Consider the following 19,454-nt stretch of genomic DNA (forward strand, 5'->3'; position numbering starts at 1 on the left):
ATTTACCACATTGCTTCAGTGAAACTGATGCTTTTGCTCTGAAATCCGAAGCCAACCTATCAGGGTATTATTTGATTGAATCCTTGGTTGACTGATTACCAGTTTTTCAGCCTCTTTTTCCTTGCTTGATAGACATTTTAAATGCATCATTGTCCCAGGAAATCTTCCAGCTCCACTAAAACAAGTACCTGTCACTTTAAAAAAAAATAACAAGGGCCCGAATAATGTACGCGGTTAAAGACCAATAGCAGCTATCCTAATAAAAATTAAATTACCTAAGAAGACAGTAACCCAGCAACTAGAAAACCTCTGTGCCAAAATCAACGTGGTAGACAAACATCAATCAGGCTTTCTGCCTGTTTGTGACACTGAGACAGCCTTGCTTGGCATGGTAGAGACTGTCCAAAGGATGGTAGTTTCAAGTAGAGTCAGAATGCTAATGCGCCTGAGTTTCTCAGCTTTTGATGATGTATTTCATAATTAACAAAGCGGGATGTGGCTGACATTGCTGAACCAGTTTGCTTTTTTTTAGATAGCCTATATACCAGAGCTTAAATTGGGACTTTCTACTCCTCTCCTTTCAAGCTGTGCAGTGACAGTCTCAGATCTTGCCATATTTAAAATTTAAATCGGTCCACCATCATCTCTGACCCAACAGAGTGAGTAAGATGCCAATCTTAGACGACAGAAAACTGCTACTAGTTGGTAACTAATACAATCATTTGACCATCTGTTTATACAACATTGATAAATTGGTTTACCAGAGCTTGTGGTATAGATCCAAAACTAAAATTATCCTAGTTGAGAGTAATATTGGTATCAATAACACACATAATTCAGGGCACTATCTCACACAGAAAAGTAATTTAGGGATCAGGGTGGAAAAACTGTTTATAGTTTTTAAATTGCTGCAGTCACAAATAAGAATGTTTTACTCCTATCCAAACTACGAGAAGGTTAACATGTGCCACCTTTCCATCTAAGACCTCCTGAGGTAGGTTCAGTGGTAAACTCCAGTTAAACACTGGCGTAGGGCAATAGCCTCTACCTGAGAAGTACCAAAAAGCCCATGCCTGGATTTCTGGTGATACCAAACCCTTTGATAAGACTCTTTATGAATTTAGAGATAAGACTATGTTTAAGAGATGCATTGCAGATTTCACTGGTTATCAAGAACAGGACTACCTTTAAATATCTGTGCCATGTACACAAGGCCCCAACCACTCTGCAGATAAGATTATATGCCCAGACCAATTACAGCCTTTTTATGTCAAACGTGCAGTACAGGAGTAAGAAGGACTGCAAATTGTTGCATAATCTGTCCACCTAAATGAAAATAGGATCATCTTACTACAGGTTTCAGTGCTAGCTTAAAACACTTTTTCCTTTGAATAATCTCCATCTCTTCAAACACACCAGTGCCTCTTGACACATCAGATTACAGTGTACTATATCTTCTTCTTCTTTCAAAATGTGTTCAATAACAATCATAAATGTACACCAGATGAATAATAAATGTCATAAAATATGAACATATCAAGCAGTTAAAAACGCAACTGTTAATACAAATGGATGTCAAACTATAAAATGACATTATTAATCATGCTGAGAAATTCAAAAGCATTAAAACATCAAAGACTTCCGGCGGCATATAGATGATTAAAAAAAATGGTATACTCTAAAACACACTTCCAGGGAGGAGGGCATTTGAGGAAAGGTTAAAGCTTGCTTACATCTATTGATACCTGTTGCCAATAAAATTGGGATTAAAAACAATCTAGGAAAATCAACTTAGTATTTGCAAAATAATGTAATTTGTAATATCTCTGTGGTGAGCGTTCATCACACAGGGATAAACAGTTGGACCCAGAGTCTTATTTATTCAATGGAAAGCTTCCGAGCCATCTAATGGAACCAAGTCTGAACGTGGCAAGGAGAGAACGTTCCCATGGGTTAATTACTAGGTCTAGATATGGTGATTAGAGCAACATATACATCAAGAACTTAATTCTTATAGCAGGATTGGCCCAACACATACTCTTGGGCCTTGGAAAGTGATGGGATAATCTTTGTACCTTATTTATATCTCCTGATGCCTGCACCAGCTAGCATTATCAACATGCCACATAGCAATCGTTTCATCTTAATGTAAGATTTTACCAATACTGTCTACAGATCTTCAAGAAACACAAGAATAATGTTTGAGACCTTCACACAATACTAATATGACATTCTTGATATTTAAGCAAAGAACTTGGTGTCCTTTTGAAATGTATAAATGATGCAGGACTGCCCTCCCTGCTTAGAGTTAAAGAAATTATTAGCCACACAGATGTCTTCATTGGGCACACACGTGTGTTTTTGGTGTGAATTTTCCTATTGATCATCGGGGGAGCATTGGGGTTCCGCAACATTTCCCTGGCCACTCCTAGCCCATCAGCACAGATAGATCCCTCCCGAAGCCCTGAAGAGATTTACACAACCCGGCACCATGGGTCCTACCATAGATGGAGCGCCTTACTTAAAAGTTATCCAAACCGTATCTTCCAAAAATTGTGCCCGACAATTTCTGTGACTTTATCTTCTGACCCAGGATTTATGTCAGGCCCTTTTGAGGTGCTGTTGTTAATGGGTGATGGAGTGGAAGTGGCCAAGTGTAGTGGGCTAGTAGTAATTGTTAGCAGTTCTTGTTGTTCTATTGTTTGTGTTCTGTTCTTCCTCGTGTCTGGAGTGTGCGTCCTCTGGGGTTCGATCGGCTGCTGTCAGTTGCGGATCGAACCTCCTAGAGTGCGCCGCTCCTTGCCGTGGCTGAAGCTTCAACCTGAATAAATCTACTTTCTTCAAAGAATGTGGCTACTTGTCTGATTCAATCAACTTACCACATTTTGGCGACAACTGGGAACAGCTTCAGCCACACGCCACATCACATTTGTCGAACTCCACGCGTCCTCCGTGCCAGTTACTGACCCTCGGCTTGCAGAGGCTTGTCTGCCTCGCTTTGGATCTGAATTCTGTATTGGACATCGCGCAGGAACTGGTAGAACCATTTTCGATTTGTTTTCCGCTGCTCTTCTGGATTTGGCTTGGGCGAGTGTTGGCTATGCGCGCAAGTCTCTCGCACTGTGCCGGGAATTCAAAGAAGGGCACACGGGTATGCTCAGCACGCATCAGAACAAAGGATTGGAGGTTCTACATGCTTATGCTGCGTGTGGACGTTTGGCAGCCATCTTGGCTTGGGCAACTCGGTTCGGCTGACGGCAGTACACGATCAGCTGATCGCGCTTCACGGTGATGCCCACACCTTAAATACTGAATGTTTTCAGCTGTTTGCGCTTAAGCCGGTGATGCACACACCTTCCATTTGGTATTAAGCTTTCATTAATTTTCAGTTAATTGCACACAAAGCGATGATACGCACACCTTATTTACAGTTACTTATTACTGGATTGTTGCGTATTTAGTGATCTGCACACCACTGTCTTTCATAACATGCTCATTGGCCTACATATATAATTTTGTATTTATTCATTTATTTTTATCCTCATTTAAGTGTTCATTTAACTATGTCAACAGCTCAACAAATCACTCAGCCTCCTCCATTTCTAGTAAAACTGGGTAAGCCAAGTATACCCTGGCTGTAGTGGTTCGGCTTGTATGAAAACCACTTGGTGGCTATAGACGCCACAGAGTACTTCCCTGCCCGCAAATTTGCTCTTCTTTTTGGCAGTTTGGGTCAAGCAGCACAACGCATGGTCCACAGTTTACCTCCTATTCCTCCTCCAACTGGCCAATCTGGCGACAGATACTGGAACATTTATTTAGAGGCGATAGCAAGACTTAAAAAGCAGTTTTTTCTGAACCTCCTAGTATAATGTTAGAAAGACATACATTTTACAAACGCAAGCAGGGTGATGAGGGAAAAGTGGAGGAATACATATCAGCTCTAAGAGTCCTAGCTAATATTTGTGGGTTTGGACTTTGGACCTTCATTGGACGATATCATCAGAGACCAGTTTGTTTTCAATTGCACATCGCACAAAATAAAGGAAGGATTCTGAGCTGCAAAAATCCTTCTCTCTCTGAAGTGCTAGACTTGGCTTTAAGCATTGAAAGGTCTGTGATCTCTACTAAGGTCATGCAAACCAACTCTGCTGCTAAAGTTCATATATAAAAGGACGGTGCACCAAAAAGGGAGTACTCGAAAGCTCCAATTCGTATTCCAAAATTTCTTTATTCAATTCCAATTGAAACAAACTCCTCAGCCAACGCGTTTCGTTCACAAAGAACTTCATCAGGGCTATTTGGCGAAGGAAATACCCCGTACAATTGGACCCATCGCTGGGATATATTGAAAGTATGACAAACGACAGTTCCACAGGGGGCCAATAGAATAGTTGGCCACTGGACAAACCGTGTAAGTTGTCCGTTCTAAATAAAGTGAAGTAACCAATTAAGTTCCTGCGGTATAATAACGTTGGGAAGGTCCGACCTAGGTCACGGCCGCCAGTTCGGGTAGCTGGTAAGGTAGCAAATGAATTAATCGAGAAGTTTGTTTCAATTGGAATTGAATAAAGAAATTTTGGAATACAAATTTGAGCTTTCGAGTACTCCCTTTTTGGTGCACCGTCGTTTTATATATGAACTTTGGGATCTGCTTTGCAGGAGAGTATTGATGCGTACTGTGCACATCATATGGACGTACGTATCATACTTTGAAATTTCTTGTGCATAACCTTGGTCAGCCTCTTTCTCTATTATAACTGTATGCTGCTAAAGTTAATCTGGTTTGGAAACAAGAGGAGGCTCAAGAGGATGATTTACTTGCAGTTGGGGTGAAAGATAGATGGACAAAATTTATACAGAAGAAAGGTCAACCATTTTGTTACAGATGTGGTTTGAAATTCCACAGTGGTAACTTTCGAGGCTGCCCTGCGTTAGGCAAATGCTGTTTCATTTGTAAAACGATAGGTCATTTTAAAAAACTTTGCAGAAGCCAAAGAAAACCGGTTCAAGTCGGAAGTGTGGACGTCGAGATGGACAGCTGTGCAGAGTCTCTGGATAATTTGCTTTTGACAGTGGATTATAAAGATGCTCTTTTAGGAATTAAAGGCCTCTTATGTGACTCTTTAATTGATGATTTGGAAACAAGGGTCATGGCTGACTCAGGATCTCCGATAACAATCCTCTGTGACTCTTATTTCTTTGAGAACTGGGGTAAAAACATTACTCTGTCCAATTCTGATGTGAACCCGAAGGCCTTTGGAGAAAAGGACATAGACATGTTGTTTTTTTTATGTCTAATGTGGAAATGTTAGGGCGGAAAATTCTAACTAAAGTATATGTAGCTATTAACCCCTTCGATGCTCATGACGAGCTCAGCTCGTCATGCAGTACACTGCTCGTGTGCTCACGACGAGCTGAGCTCGTCATGAACAATGGGAGTAAACGATCTGCAGCACAGAGGGGGAATTGCTGCAGCACTGATAGTGTTAAGGGAAAGAACACTGTGGGCTAGAAAGATCTTGCCCGATTGGGCCTGTATTTAGTTCCAGGTGAAGACAATCCAGTAGGAGTCCAGGAATCCTGTGTGCAGTTTGGATGAGTCTCACGGATTTAAAGAGTTTGATGTCTGTATTTGAACCAGTGTCCAATGATCATGTTGGTTGCGTGAAGGGATTCTAACACAAAATTAGGTTATTACCTAATGCGCAACCAGTGGTCCATAAGGTCAGATTGTCCCCTTGAGTGCTAGAGAAGAGTTAAGGTCCATGTTAGAGGGGTTGTGTTCACAGGGTATCATCCAGCCCACCGAATCTTCACAGTGGGTGGCCCCCATCTTTGTTGCCTGCAAAAAGACAGGCAAAATCAGGCGCTGTGTGGATTTGAGGGGCCTAAAACTAAATATCGTAATTGACTGTCACCCTTTCCCCAAAATTCATGAACTCCTCGCAAACTTGGGGGGGGGGTTAAATGGTTTTCGCTAATCGCCCTAAAATCCACATACTATCAGATCCCACTAGCCAGGGAGTCTCAGGAACTGACAACTTTTGTTACACTTTTTGGTGCGTATAAGTTCCTGAGACTTCCCTTCCGCCTAGCATCTGCAGCTAGTGTCTTTCAGTGTTTATTGGACACAGTTTTAAGGGCATGAAAGGGGTGCAGGCATATTTAGACGATATACTAATCTTTTCAAAGGATTCCAAAGAGCATTTTGATTTATTGAAAAGGTGTTGCCGGCTCTTGGTGAACATGGCATGACCGTAAGAGCAGATAAATGTAAGTTTGGTGTAAAATAACTGAATTACCTGGGTCACAGAGTTTCTTGCGAAGGTATCAAACCAAAATTTTCTGTCATCAGGGCACTTAAAGAGGCAAAACTACCCTGCGATAAGGATATAATGCACTCCTATCTGGGACTTGCTGCGTATTATGCGAGATTTGTTGCTAATTATGCACAAAATGTTGAGCCTCTTCGTGTGTTACTCAAGAAGAGTCAAAAATGTGTGTGGTTTCAAGAACTTGATGGTGTATTTGCTAATGTCAAAAATTAAATTATTTCTGCTTAAGCATTGCATGCTTTTCGAGGTGATTGCCCATCTGTTATCGCAATTGATGCAAGCATGAATGGTCTGGGGGCAGTCTTCAGTCACAGAGTGAATGGCAAGGAGCAGACTGTGGCACTTGCATCTAGATCACTCAAACACTTCGAGCGGAATTACAGCACCATTGAGCGCGAAGCTTTGGCTTGTGTGTATGCGTATTAGAAATTTTAAATGTATATTTGGGTCGCAAATTTGAAATCGTGACTGATCACAAGCTGCTCACTTTTATCTTCAGCAAAGTCTCCAGTAATACTATGTCTGCCAGGTTGACTCGTTTCATTTCAAAATGGCAAGAGTATAATTTTGACATGGAGCATATTCAGATGGACAAAACTTTTCGAGCCGATTGTTTATCAAGAATGTTGATGGGGAAGGATGATGAAGAGGATATAGATGAAGATGAAGTAGAGTGTGTTGTGGTGCTAGACACAATTGAAAATTGTAGAACAGTTATTTCAGAGTCAATTTGGAAGGTTGCCTGTTCTACCGACGCTATTTTATCCAAGGTTTTGGAATATTCTACCAATATATGGCCTGATGTAAGAAATGTACCTGGTGAACTGGGAAATCTTTCATTAGTAGCACATGGACTTTCAGTTAAAGATGGTTTGGTGCTTCGTGGGGAAAAATTTGTCCCTCCAGGTAGCCTGAGAGGGGCTATAATTAGGATTGCACTTGAGGGACATTTGGGGGTTTCTAAAACTTGTATAAAAATTAAGCAGCATTACTGGTGGCCGGCTTTATACACCCAAGTGAGAAGTATGGTGGATGGTTGTGAAGAATGTTTACGTTCAGGCAAGCACTGGAAACTCTCAAAGCTACCTTTGCATCAAACTGAGTTTCCCGAGAAACCTTGGGGAAAAAACAGGTTTGATTATTTAGGGCCTTACAATGTTCTAGCAGAGGAATAGAGATATTTAATTTTAGAGCTGTAGATTATCATTCAAAATGGATGTATTATAGATTTGTGGATTCTCCCAACACAGATAATACAATTTGTTTCTTTCAAAAAGTGTTTTTATTGGAAGGAACCCCTAGGTCTTTGGTAACAGACAATGGAACTCACTTTGTGTCAGACAAAATGTGTACATTTTTGAAAAGTCAAGACATTAAGCATTTGAAGGTGGCCATGTATTTCCCAGCTTCCAACGGGTTGGTGGAAAGGGGCAATAAAGTCCTTAAAGAAGGCATTCAGACAGCTCTGGCAGCTGGTGGTGATGTAGGAGCATTTTTGGAGGAAAAGGTGCGGAATTATAACACTTCATCATACTGTATCACCGGGGTCAGTCCCTTTGAGCTTTTGAGAGGTAGAAAAGCCAACACCACTTTGTTGCCATCTTGGCTAGACAGTAGGAAATTTGCCCGTGTTGACCCTGGTTGTAAGAATGTGGCAAATGAGGCGAGGGAGAAACAGTGGAAAATGAAAGAAAAGTTTGACAAGAGATGTTTCTCTGGTGATTTGGAAATTGCCGTGGGCGATTGGGTTTTGTTAAAAAACCATTAAAAGTTAAAAAAGGAGAATGTTTTTTTTCGAATCCTGTTTTGGTCTGTAAGGTTAGTAAAGGTGCTGCATTTTTGCAAGACAAAGGTTGATGGAACAAAAGGCATTTGGTGAGGGTTACCAAGGAACAAGCTTATTTAATTAAAAAGAGGAAACCTCCTCATGTGGAGCATGAGCTTGTTTGGACACATTGGTTACATGATCGCGAATACCATGGATTCTCGGGTGTGAATGCACGTTCGTCCGATGATGTGCCTGTTGATAATGCTGTGGGAGTGGAGTGATTTGAGTGATTCTGCTTGGGGGTGGGTGGTATCTTCCTTTCATTCCCCCCCCCCCCCCCCCCCCCCCCGGCGTCTCTGCGTGTGATGGAGCTGCTCGCGGTGACATCACTTAGAATGTCACCGCGACCAGCGTTCCAAGGCGAGCGCCGGGGACAGTGTGTGAATAATCTGCTGAAGAGTTAGGCTGTGGCTGAGGTCGCAGTGGTTGTATCTTGATAAATAAATACTTCTGGTTAAACCTAAGTGACGTCCTTGTCACCCCTGGCCGTCACTACACTGGCGACGAGGGAAAACTCTTCTGCGACCTCAACACGCCTGGAGCAGAAGAGGAGATCAGCTGACTCGAAGGAACAGAGGCGGATGTCAGCTGAATGTATCCGGTTGCACCATAAACAGACCGCGTCGCGGTGTAATCACAAGATTAACGAGTCAGATCGGGGTCTTGAAGCGTAATGAAAGAAGACGCATAAGAAGAAGGAACGTGACGAAGGTGACTGAGGGTGACTGAGGGTCGGGGAAGACGTGTCATCCGACTGCTCGAACTAATAGTAAGGTAACGCCTGCCGGCCACCCCAGCGCTCAAAATCTAGACTTATTCTAAACGTCCTGCGCGGCTAGCACTGTCACCTGCGGTCGTCTGTGGTGTGAGGCGTTCTGGTGTGTAGGAGTCTGGCAAGCGGGGAAGCCTTGCACCAGTCACATCGCCCTGTAAGCGAGAGCAAAGCGCGAGGTCTTCTCACCCACCTCGGGTTTTTGTGGTAGCCGGTGACAGGCAGTCACGAGAGTAGAACTGACAACCCCTAACCACACCTGGTGCTATGTGATGCGCACCAGGGCAGCGCAAAGTAAACAGCACAGCCGGAGCGGGTGATTTACGTCCCACACACTTTCATCAGTGACTTTTCCCTGAGTGAGTGCGCGACCGCATTAACGTGCAGTGTGGAGAATTTATGCAGGGAGGCGTGTAAGGGGCAGCGTGTATTAAACAACATGTCTGGAACTGAATCAAAAGCAATACACTTTCCTTAGAGCCTGTGCCTGCGTTACATGCGCGAAGGGAGAAAATCAGCTGTGTGGGATTTATGCAGTGAGGCGCGGGCGGCGCAAGCAGCAGCTCTCCGGACACATCAGAGGGTGATCGAATAATGACATTGCCATCAGCCAGGGTGAACGGAGTACACACACATGCACTGTCTCAAAGAAGTACAAGAATTGCCAGTATGCAGTAATTGTACTAGCCAGATTTCTTCTAAGAACTGTGTACTGCATTGAGGGGCAGACCTATGAGCAAGTTTTTCCTTCTCCACCACGGGCGCGGTTCCAGTTAGACTGAGCTGGCAGAAAGAAGAGTGAAGCGTGTGTGGTATAAAAGCATAACGCAGCAGTGTCATTCTGAAGGAGGATGACCACGCATCCTTAGAGTCAGCGCTGCCCTGCACTCAGTTTTATGCACTGTATTATCTTCTCAAGGGAGTGTGGACCGTGCAGGAATCTCTCTACAATTGTTCCTGTTAGAAGTTGGGTGGGGAACTGGAACTATATGGGAAGTGTGTTCACTGGTAGAATAAGAATGTATACTTCTTTTGGTACATGCTAATAGTGTCTCTCCCAGCGTTACAGTGGTCCAGTGGGCTTGTGCATTCTCCTGGGTTGCAAGTACAGATATATAGCATCTAACCATGCAAAGCGTGACTCTTCCACCATTTTTCTTAACCACCCCAGGTGATCCACTATCCAGTGGAAAAAATGGAAAAAAGTGTTCTTAAATTACGCTACTGTGTGTGGGCCAAACCTTGGTTTAGAAAGAAAAGTTGCGCTGTTGGCATATTACCTAGGTGCAGAAGGTGAGGAAGTTCTAGATCACCTCCCAGACTTAGGAGCACAGGAAGCAAGGGGCCTGAACGAGTTCGAAGTTAGTCTAAAGAAACTAGATGTACACTACCTCCCCAAGACTAGCACGATCATGGAGAGGTACCACTTTGGGAAAAGAGCACAGAAGGAGGGAGAGTCAATAGAAGATTTTGTGTCTGACTTGAGAAAATTAGCTGCCACTTACAAGTTCGGTGGTGCAAGTGAGGAAAGAATTAGGGACCAATTTGTTTTGGCTTGTAGGATGGAGCGAGTGGGTGAAGAGTTATGGCTCAAGGATGACCCGCTGTTGAGAGAGGTTCTCATAAAAGCCAAGCAGGTGGAGCATATGCTGCAGTGTGTCAAGGAAATAAAGCAAGACGCAGGGGAAAAGAAAAACGATGAAAAGACCAATGTCAGTGAAGTGGTGACCGAATGTGAGGCAGTGTCAGTGGTCAGAGGCCAGAAGGTAGCAGGCAGAGAACAGAAGGAGGGCAGATTGGGGGGATCGTTCAAGGGTACCTGCTATAGGTGTGGCAAGCAAGGGCACCAAGCCAACGACAAAGAGTGCCCCGCCCTCAGATTCACGTGTAACAAGTGTGGTAAGAAAGGACATTTCAAGCAATACTGCAAGAGTGGGCAGGGAGTCAGTAGACAGAGTAGAGACAGGACGAATGTAGTGTGCGACGAGATCGTGGTGCAAGTACAAGAGTTGCAGGTCCCAAGTCCCAGCGACTCTATGTGTGCGGAAATAGTGGTGCAGGTTGAGGGAGGTCAGGTCAGCAGCCCCAAGGACACCATTAAAGTAGGGGAGGTTGACCTGGAGGCATTGTTCGACTCCTATTCTAGAATAACTATTATCAATGAAAGGGAGTTCTCACGAGTGTCAAAGGGAATGATAACTTTGAGGAGAATGGATTTAAGGCCAGGGGGGTATGCTGGTCGCCCCCTCTCAATGAAAGGCTATTTTCTAGGGAAAATTGAATACAGCAACAGAGCAACGGTCTCCAAAGTGTATGTGTCCACTGTAGGAGACATCATCTTGGGTTGGCAAGCGCAGAAAGAGCTAGGGGTCTATTTAAATCCCAACAGTAATCCCCAGGTCTTAATACAAGAGATACAAGAACACAAGACTGACATTGTAACGGAGTTCAAAGAGGTATTTAGAGAAGAATTAAGATGCCTAAAAAACTACTGTCACAAAATAAGATTGAAGGAGAACGCCAGGCCAGTCGTGGCTAAAGTTAGGAAGCTCCCCATTGCCATCCAGGAGGAGGTGAAGTCCGAATTGGAGAAATTGTGCAAGGCCGGAGTCATTGAACCGGTGGAAGCGACGGAATGGTTGGCACCCATCGTGGCCGCAAAGAAGAAGGATGGATCGGTCTGGCTCTGCATCGACTTAAGGGCGTTGAACAAAGAGGTCGTGGTCGACCGATACCCCTTACCGAACATCACCCAAATGATGAGCATGCTAGAGGGTGCTAAGGTATTTTCCACTCTCGATCTCACCTCGGCATATTTCCAAATAAAATTACACGAGGAGTCTCAGGAACTCACAGCATTCGTGACACCTATGGGCGCATACAAGTTCAAAAGGATGCCTTTCGGGCTAGTCTCGGCGGCCGCCGTGTTTCAGAGAATCATGGGCAACATCTTGAAGGGCATCCCAGGCGTCATGTGTTACCAGGATGACGTGCTCATATTCGCCAAGAACCATGAAGAGCACGGCGAAAGACTGAGATGCGTGCTTGGGAGTTTCCAGTCACAAGGCCTTACTGTGAAAAAGACAAGTGTGTGTTTGGCTGTGCAGAGTTAGACTTCCTGGGGCACAAGGTGACGACAGAAGGTATATGTCCCAAGGCCGAACTGCAAAACACCATCGTGAATCTGACACCCCCAATAGCAAGGACGAAATCAAGTCATTCATGGGGATGTTGGAGTTCTACGGGAAGTTCATTAGAAACCTGGCGGGAAGGACTTACGCCATCAGGCTACTGTTGAAGAAGGAGAATGAATTCAAATGGAGTCAGGAGTGCCAGAGGGAGTTCGAGGATGTAAGGAGGGCACTTGCAGAGGCCCCCAGCTTGAAGTCATATATACCCAACCGGGCAACGGTAGTCACCACCGATGCAAGCGCCAAAGGGTTGGGAGCTGTCCTCACCCAAGTAGGTGAAGAAGGAGAAGAAACCATAGCCTTCGCCTCAAGATCACTTCAGAAGTCCGAGAACAACTACTCGGTGATCGAAAAAGAGGCTTTAGCAGTATCCTGGGCAGTGGGGGAAGTTCAGAGACTTCCTGTGGGGAACTCAGTTCACTCTTCGGACTGACCACAAGCCGTTGGTGGAAGTATTCAGCAAGAAAGGTCTGGATGCCATCTCCAGCAGGATAAGGCGGTGGGTGGTCAGCCTTCAAGAATACACTTTCGACGTCGTGTACGTCCCAGGAACGCAAAACCTCGCAGCTGACTGTCTATCCAGACTCGTCAGTGAGGAAGAGGCGAGAGAGAGGCAAGAGAAGTCGGATGAAGAAGAGGAGGGTCTTCAGATGGAGGATGTCTGCACCATCCAGAGAGCGTTGGGAGAAGAAACATGGAGAAAGGCGGTGGAAGAGGACAAGATACTGGAGGAGATTTGCATAAGAATAAAAGGCGGATGGAAGCACGGAGACAAACGGGATGAAAACCTGCGGCCATACCTGGCCATTAAGGATGAGTTGTCCATAGTAGATGGATGCCTATTCAGGGGAACGAGACTGGTGCCACCCGCAACGGTGAGAGACAACCTGGTCGAGATATCCCACGAAGGGCGTTTGGGCATCACCAAGACCAAACAAAGACTCAGAGAGAGCTATTGGTGGTCGAATATGGACCTGGTCACCGAAAGGAGAATCAGAGAGTGCATCCCGTGCAGCAACAGTGACAAGGTCCTGAGGCAACAGACGCCCCCTATGGTTTGTAGGCCGCCCCCGTCAGGACCGTGGGATGAGTTGGCATTAGACATCGTGGGCCCTATGTCTGGAGAACTGCGAACGCTTACATCTTGGTGCTCGTGGATTTGTATTCTCGGTGGCCGGAGATAAAGTTCGTCAATGAAGTCACGACCAAGACAGTCATCGGATTTCTAGAGGAGGTGTTCATCCGGGAAGGGCTGCCCAGCAACATCCTCAGGGATAATGGGGTACAACTATGTTCGAAAGAAATGGAAGATTTCCTTGAAGAAAGAGGCATCAGACACAAGCGTTGCGCTTTATACCACCCCGAAACCAATGGCATGGTCGAGCGATTTAACAAAACCCTCAAGGAGAGCATCCAGTTGGCCAAAGCCAGTGGCATAAACTGGAAAGAAGAGGCGTGGAGGCGGTTAGAAGCATACAGGTTCACGCCACATCAGACGACGGGCGTCACCCCATTCGAACTGCTCCGCGCCAGGATACCCAACACCAAGCTAACCCCAGGGTGGATGGAGTGGCACAAGGGGTGGTCAGACCGAACCAAAGGAGCGGAGAGCTTGAAGAAGCAAGAGGAAGCCATGAAAAAGAGGAAAGAAAGATATGACCGGCACAAGGCCACTCGGGAGGTTGAATTCAAAGTAGGGGACAGCATCAAGATCAGAGCCCCCACAGGGAGGGGAAGTTGGTCAGGGTATAGCAGTCCCACCAAAATCACTAAACTATTCAAGAATGCAGTCAAGACACAGGAAGGGAAAATATGGAACCTGTGGAGAGTTGTAAGGTACCACCCGCCAGAGAAAGACCCTGAGAGTGCAAGGCGGGGAGGGGGTGACTCATGGCAGGACCTAAGTTCCACCACCAAGAAGCTGTCAGCAGTCCCTCACCCAGGCAATAGGCCCAACAGGAGAGTGACCAGACCCCCTAGGCATTTTGATCAATATGTTATGATGTAGCTTTTGCCTACCGTGAGTCATTCCTCTTATCAAGTTAGGGTCCTACTTTGTAATACACCTCAGATCTGGTTTCCATTTGTCACCCTGTGCTTTCTGCTGTTCATGTTGTATTCTATGTTTTCTTTCCGCAGGGAAGGGGGATGTGTGGTATCTTCCTTTCATTTCCCTCCCCGGCGTCTCTGCGTGTGATGGAGCTGCTCGCGGTGACATCACTTAGAATGTCACCGCGACCAGCGTTCCAAGGCGAGCGCCGGGGACAGTGTGTGAATAATCTGCTGAAGAGTTAGGCTGTGGCTGAGGTCGCAGTGGTTGTATCTTGATAAATAAATACTTCTGGTTAAACCTAAGTGACGTCCTTGTCATCCCTGGCCGTCACTACAGGGTGCCATGTCAGAAAACCTCCTTCCAAGTTCAAAAATGTTGTTACTTATTAATTTTGTGCTGGGAAGCTTATGATTTTATTTTTGTTTGTGTAAAGGGGGAAGGTGATGTAGTGGGTTAATAGTAATTGTTAGCACTTCTTGTCGTTCTATTGTTTGTGTTCTGTTCTTCCTCGTGTCTAGAGTGTGCGTCCTCTGGGGTTCGATTGGCTGCTGTCAGTTGTGGATCGAACCTCAGAGAGTGCACCACTCCTTGCCATGGCTGAAGCTTCAAGCTGAATAAATCTACTTTCTTCAAAGTATGTGGCTACTCGTCTGATTCAATCAACTTACCACACCAAGACAGTGGAATCAGAAGCCCTGGAGCCTCTGACAACAGCATGGTGAGTAAAGTAAGATCAAACAGATGGAACACAGGGCAGTCAATCGTTCACTAAATACTCACCGGAAGTCATCAGTGTTGGCTCATTATACAACAAACCATTCTCAGGAACTAGCAGTCTTCTGTCAGGATAAATCACAGAACACTCATTAGCCATCAGATGCCATTCAGGAGTCAAGAGACCACCCTCAGGAACCAAGAGTCTTCCTAAGAATGCATCCATCTCATAAAACACACCAAGCCAACCACGAGTCCACCAGGCCAAAGTCAACGTTCAACAACATGCCACAAGAACTACTAGGCCACTGTGTGGATCAATCATATTATGTCCAAGACCCACAAGAACTGTCACTAGAGTACTAACATCCACCAAACCCTCTCTCCCTCTTTAGTAGCTGCCCTCAGTACTCAACAGGTCATCTGTTACCTTACTATGAAAATCTAGATCTACAAGCCACCCTCTATAACCCCCTGAGGTAATGAGCGTTAACTTTAATGTCACAAACACCCCAATCAATAAATGCAGTAGGAGCCTCTACTGTACTGTGAATTCTCCAATGTATCTTCTCTTACAAGCCAATCCCAGATTCTGGTTAGCAAAAGGTTTAATTAAGCCAATTAGAAAGGATGGTTAAATGTCTTCCCAAATATAGGGCCTTATTACAGTGTCGATCGGACCACCACCGACAGGTCGTCGGAGGCGGTCTGACAGACCGACAGCCCTTTGGTCTTACCGCCAGATTACAATCCATGAGGTCGGGCCCTAAATGGTCAGGGGAAGACTGCAGCCTCCGACAGTATCAGTGATCCCATTGGGGTGAATTTTGGAATCGCAATCCCGTATGTAGGCTGTGCCGAGGCAGGCACCACCGTCGGGATTACGATATCACATTCCGACAGCCTTTTCACGTCGTAAAGACCGCCATAAAATGGCTGTCAAAAATGGATTTCTGGGGCCCCAAACTGGCCCTCTTCTGATGTGGGCTACTGTAATGTAGCCCAGGGTGCATTTGTAGTGCCTCCACCCACCTCCATGCACCATGTGCCATGCATCACATGGTCCATGGCACACGGTGCATGGATGTGAAGGAAGTGCTCCTTTACACTGTGACTTGTGCTGAAGCTCTTTTTCTGGGTCGCAGCACAAGCCGCTGTGTAAAGGAGCACTTTGCGACCACCAGCTTGGCAGTTGCATCATAATTCAGTGGTCGGACCACTGAGCGTCTCCTGGGCGCCACGATAGTGGTCGGCGGTCCGACCTTCGGACATCGTAATAAGGCCCATAGTGTGAAATGCTGTTTACAGTCCCTCCCACGTCAATCAGTTCTTTTCAGGATGTTAAATACTGGTACCACGTCTTCTCACACTAACAAACAAGCAGTCTCTAAAGGGACTCTCTGGCTAGTTTGCTGGCTGTGTATCATTCTGAAGAGCAGTGGAGTGAGCTCCCCACAAATTATTACCTTTCCCTTTAGAGTTACTGGTCACATTAAATGGGGCCATGTATTTTAGCTTGACAGACATCATTCTAAATGATTTCGAAATAAATGGACAATAGACTCTATGGACTATAAGGTCCTAGCGATTGGAGCCGGGCCAAGGGGATGCAAGTTCCATATAAAGTTCAGTTGCTGTACCCTGCTAATGTAGCATCTATTACAAATGGTGTTCCTATAAACAAGAAAGGTTTTTTTTGCTGCAATAGTGTGTGTATGGATTACTGCATAACCTGAATGATATCAGTTTTAAAGTGGATCAGATTCTAATTTGTAGGGCTGGAATTAGCCATGATCCTTTGATTTGACTAAAACTATATGTCTAATATACTCATTAAAAGGGTCTTTCAGCCACCTCTCTTCATCCATTGGTCTGTTGTTGTGTCATTAAACGTTTCGCTTCCGCCCCTTACAGCATACAACATAGGGCAATGGGTCAGTCTACTTCAGCCAACTTCACTTTGAGTGACAGCATTTTTCTCTTTCACAATGAGCACACCCACACAAGGTACATCAGTTCAGTGCCAGTGTTTTTGTTCTTACTTTATAATTACTTTAGTGTTGCCTTTGTGTTTAGAGCCTGAGGTGAAAGCAGGACACTTTATACCAGATGTGAGCACAGGCCACATTTCACTCTATATCAGTTCCTGGGTCCTGCCAAGGGTATAGTCAATTCCCTTTGGAGATTCCTTGGTTTATCTGACTGCAGGTATTTCACAGCATCCATTTAAAACTGTTCTGTATTAAGTTATCCTCTTTTAATTTGCATGCAGTAAACAAACTGAAAGCTTCACTATTATACATGTGAAAATTCATTAGCGGACAATTCTTCAGAACACGTTTATTCTAGACTCAATCTCATCAATAGTTCTTTAATAAACTTTGCCCAGGAAAAAAAGCCAGCCTTTATCGTGTTTAATTTTCAGCACTTGTAACACTTTTAAAAAAGAATATTGCTTCCTTATTTTTTCCTTCTGCCTTCTTTCTTTGCTTCCTTGTTTTCTCTTTCTTTTCAGGTCAAGTCAAAATAACTTTATTTCAGCCCCTAAGGCCATAGAAGTATGCATAAAATACATAAAACACATAACAAATAACTAAAACCCAGAATTCTCACATTAAGACAACATGTTCATTCATAATGAAAAGATTTATATCAATTGCAAATAAAGAGTAAAACAGACATCAATATTATGAGAAAAACAAGCAATCACAGACGACAGCAGCATACTGTAAAAACAATACATCGTAAGAGGGGAAGTCAGGAACCAGATGCAGTGACTACACAAACGTCCCCTTAAAAAATGTAAAATACAAAGTACAAAGTGGCACCAGGAGATCAGTCATAAGGGACTTTCTTTCTCTTTAGCCTTCTTTTTTTATATCCTTCCTTTTCATTTTCTGTCTTTCTTTCATTTTTTTCTTATTTCCTTCCTCCTTTCTGTTTTTTCTGTCTTTCTTTCTTTATTTCCTGCAATTGTCCCCTCTTCCCATTTTCCTTCTATTTTTGCCTTCTTTCTTTCTTTTTCTCCTTTCTTCTTTTTTCTTCCCTCTTCCAGTCTTTCTATCCTTCTTTCTTTCATTTTGTCTTCTTTCTTGCTGTCTTTCCTTCTTACCTTCTTTCTTTCTCTCCGTCTTCCTTCTTTCTTTTCCTCTTGTTTCCTTCTTCCCTTTTCTTTCCTTCTCTATTTTCTTTCTTCTTTCTCTGTCCTTTATTCCTTTTTCCCTTCCTCTATTTTCCTTTCTTTATTTCCTTCTTTTATTTCATTTTCAATCTTTCCCGTTTTCTGTCCATATTTCTTTCCTCCTCTCCTTCTATCTTTCCTTTCTTTTTTCGTTCTTTCTTTTCTTCCTTCCCTCTTTCTGTGTTGCTATTCTTTTCTCTTTCTTTCTTTCTTTTTTCTTTCTTTCTTTCCTTTGTTTCCTTCCCTTCTTTTTGCTTTCCTTCATTCCTTCTTCCTTTCCTTAATTCTACCTTTAGTTTCCTTTCCTTCCTTTCTTTCTCTTTCTTTCCTAAAGGCAAGAGTCTGACAGCCAAAGCTTTTTTTACGTATATGTTAGAAAAGGTCTTTTGATTTCACAAAAATTGTGTATGACGTAGAGTCTGGTCACGAGTTTGGCAGATGGGATACCTTGTCACAAATGTGATGGATATCCCGCTCGCCTTATTGCAAGTTCCATAGGATATGATGGACACGTTTGTGACAGAGTATCCCATCTGCCAAACTTGTAATCAGACCCATAGTTACTCACAGGGGTTTTCAGCCACACTATTTCTATTTGTCTGTGGTTGTATCATTCATATTTTTCTACAACCCACTCGAGCATGCGTTGGTGAAAGCATCGCCCACTTCACTATGAGTTATGGCATGCTGCCCTTTCACAAGGAGCACATCCGCACACAAAGTACTTCCCTTCAGTGTCAGGGAGCACTATGGTAATGTGTGCTTTTTTGAGGACCTAAAAAACATTTTTGCCTTTAGTCATTTTTATTTTTTTTAGATTGACGAGCACCCGCCAGCTTCCAGAACAATAAAGATTTGCAAAAGCCAAAACAAAACAAGAATTGCCAAAAGGCTGACGGATATTGCCAAACCAATTGTCTTTGAAAATGCTTGTTTAATTTCCAAATGCCATGATTGTTTCCAGTATTTTTCCAGGAAAAAAGAAGGACATTGGCAACATCATAAACACATGTATGATGTGGGTAGAAAAAGAAGTCTGATCAAATTAACCTGTTGGAATGTTGTGCAAGGGTCTTTTAACTGAAGGAATATAGGCCTATTTTCTTGAGTGTATACATTACAAAAGTTTGTTGGTCTTGTTTCTGTGATGCAGTGTATTTGTTAGCAAATGGGAGCAAACCCCTTACTAAATAAAGCCAACATAGCTATGACAATGGCATAAATGCACCATCATCTTAAAATCAATATTTTCAAAATCATTTGTTTCTACACTTTTGTTTTTCTTGCTGAGTACAGTCCTTAGTAGTTTTACTAACCAAGTTAATTCCTTTACTCAGTCACTGTAGAAGCACAACTTGATTCCAAATGTTAAATCCA

Source organism: Lissotriton vulgaris, chromosome 12 (genome assembly GCF_964263255.1).
Source record: "Lissotriton vulgaris chromosome 12, aLisVul1.2, whole genome shotgun sequence".
In the NCBI taxonomy this organism is placed as follows: domain Eukaryota; kingdom Metazoa; phylum Chordata; class Amphibia; order Caudata; family Salamandridae; genus Lissotriton; species Lissotriton vulgaris.